Below are 2,974 nucleotides of genomic sequence, written 5' to 3' on the forward strand. Positions count from 1 at the left end.
AATCCCCAACACAAAACAAGCCACCTATATATGATTCTCAATCAGGGACAACGATTGACAGCTGCCTCTGATTGAGAACCATATTAGGCTGAACACAGAAACAGACAAACTAGACACACGACATAGAATGCACACCCAGCTCACGTCCTGACCAACACTAAAACAAGCACAACACATAAGAACTCTGGTCAGGACGTTACACTAGCTAACATTAACTTATATGTGTGTAACGTTAGTGATGTTTTCTCAGAATGCCATTTCGCATTGCTAGTTATAGCCTAATGTCAGCTGACAATCGGTTTGTATTGCTATTTAAAGCTTGCTGTTAGCTAGCCAGCTGACATTAGATGGCTGGCTAGCTACAGTAGCTAGTATTACCTTTATGTGTGTAGTGATGTTATCAGAATGCCATTTCGCATCTATTGTAAAATAATGCTAAAATATTTGTATCTGGAATTTGTCTTTCAGCATTAAATCAGTAGAACACGCCTGACTAATCCACCAGTCATACAGTCATCAAAAGAGAGCTGGCCCAAGCAAAAAAAAGGCAGCAGCGCAGCCATCAACTACATGCACCGTTTCTTCACCAACTATGGATTTGGGAAAACACTGTGGACCTGAATTGAGATAACTGCAGTGGCCAAAACAAGAACAAGTTTGTGCTCTGGTATTTTGCCTGATGGACCATGCACAAGCTCCACCACAATCTGGACCTTCACTTCCTGATCACAGGCCACACTAAGTTTACCCCTGACTTGTGCTTCGGACTCATCAAGCAGCGCTTCAGAAAGACCAGAGTGAACACTTTGTCTGAGATTGCTGGGGTTGTGAAGGAAAGCACTGTGACAGGGGTCAACATCCCACAGCTGGTTGGACTGGAGGATGGTACGGTGCTGGTGGAAAGCCATGGAAAGCCATGGCTGGCAACATCACCTGACTCCCTACTTCAGGCCGCTGCCACAGATCAAGCAGTGCCAGCACTTCAGGTAAAAAAAGGTATTTGTATGAGGTTACTCTTATCTAAACTTGGGAGGTGAATTGATGTTGTGCAGGGTTGTAATGTCTTCAGATTTTTTTGTCATTCCCTGTTTTACAGCTTCGATGCTCTGGAGCCTGGTGTTGTTGCCAAGGAGCGTTTGGACTGTCGGGACCAGGTTTCAGCTGCTGCGCAACGCTGACATCCTTCCTCTCATAGATGGTCTGCCTGTACAAGCACCACCTGGACTTTACACAGCTAGACAATATATTTTTGACAAGATCAAGGAGTTTTGCGACGAAGAGGCTATGGACATCACATGCTCTGCACCAAAGTCAAGGGCAGGACAGAAACAGGTTCTCCGCATGTAGATTCCCTTGTTCATGCATGGTTTGGACGGACCAGTCATCAGCACTATCTGCAGTGCCTCTATTCACATGACTCTCTCCTAACACACACGCCATATGTTGCAGGTTTTTTTTTCTTCCTGTTGCTCAGCCACTTTACCCCTGATTGAATGCATATAACTACCTCGTCTATCACTATCGTTATTGATGTTGTTCTTGTACATACTGTATATTTTATTTATATTGACACTATCTATTTCTGATTTTACTACTATGCAAGTAACCATTTGGGTGTACCATTTACACCTTCTGTAGAGACCATCCACTCAGCAAGACTTAGCAAAATATTGATATATATAATGAATATTGATGTGTGGTCATAACATGATTTTGTGACATAACACAACAATATCATGTGTTCGTATCACGTGTCCACCACTTAAATATATGGCGCATGCATCTGTTTATATACTGTACATGTGCACCTCACTCAGGTTTCAACTCAGTTTGCATGGCCTTAACTTATGTATGGTATACTATGTGATAAGTGCATGTGTAACAGTATATAAAGTATGCTAATGTACTGGTGTGAAGGCATTTGGGCAGTGGTGTAAAGTACTTAAGTAAAAATACCCTAAAGTAGTTTTTTGTGGTATCTGTACATTACTATTTATATTTTGGCAACTTTTACTTTACTACATTTTGTAAAGAAAATAATGTACTTTTTACCCTATACATTTTCCTTTACATCCAAAAGTACTTGTTACATTTTGACAGGAAAATTTTCCAATTCAAACACTTATCCACAGAACATCCCTGGTCATCCCTACTGCCTCTGATCTGGCAGACTCACTAAACACACATGCTTCGTTTGTAAATTATGTCTGAGTGTTGGAGTGTGCCCCTGGCTATCCTTCAATAAAAAAATAATACAATTGTGCTGTCTGGTTTGCTTAATATATAGAGGTTGAAATGGTTTATATTTTTACTTTTGATACTTAAATACATTGTGCCCCTGGCTATCTGTCAATACTATATATATATATATTTTTTTAATACAATTGTGCCGTCTGGTTCAATATAAGGAATTTGAAATTACTTATACTTTTATTCAAGTATGACAATTTAGTGCTTTTTTCCACCACTGGATGTGGCTGGGGGTTCTAGCATTTCTTTCACATGACCCATACATTTAGACAAGTGTATCAGGGTAAGCGTCATTTAATATTTATATCTGGACACTTTCTGTTTACCTGGAATTTTTCCTTATTGTAGGCTACTACCACTTTTAGTCTTTAGCACATGACCTCATGTGAATCCTTAAAGAGATGGGTGGGGCTGGGGAGGGTGTGAACAATGCTGAATGGGTGTAGGGCCAGGCTCTGATCAGGCCCTACACCCAAACAAGGGCACTGCGTTCATCCACCTCTGGCCTGCTCGCCTCCCTACCTCTGAGGAAGTACAGTTCCCGCTCAGCCCAGTCAAAACTGTTCGCTGCCCTGGCACCCCAATGGTGGAACAAACTCCCTCACGACGCCAGGTCAGCGGAGTCAATCACCACCTTCCGGAGACACCTGAAACCCCACCTCTTTAAGGAATACCTAGGATAGGATAAAGTAAGCCTTCTAACCCCCCCCCTCCCCCTTAAAAG

The 2,974-nt window shown here is 41.9% G+C and overlaps 1 long non-coding RNA gene across 1 annotated transcript in view; it reads left to right on the forward strand.

Moving 5' to 3' along the window:
* Window positions 1–2,258, forward strand: part of LOC139028206 (uncharacterized) — a 12,621-nt gene extending 10,363 nt beyond the window's left edge. Inside the window, exons 2-3 of the long non-coding RNA XR_011480396.1 lie at window positions 469–996; window positions 1,097–2,258. This is a non-coding gene — a long non-coding RNA (uncharacterized lncRNA). The remainder of the gene's footprint in view (window positions 1–468; window positions 997–1,096) is intronic.
* The last annotated feature ends 716 nt before the right edge of the window (window positions 2,259–2,974 follow it).

The sequence above is a fragment of the Salvelinus sp. IW2-2015 genome, linkage group LG9 (assembly GCF_002910315.2).
Source record: "Salvelinus sp. IW2-2015 linkage group LG9, ASM291031v2, whole genome shotgun sequence".
In the NCBI taxonomy this organism is placed as follows: Eukaryota; Metazoa; Chordata; class Actinopteri; order Salmoniformes; family Salmonidae; genus Salvelinus; species Salvelinus sp. IW2-2015.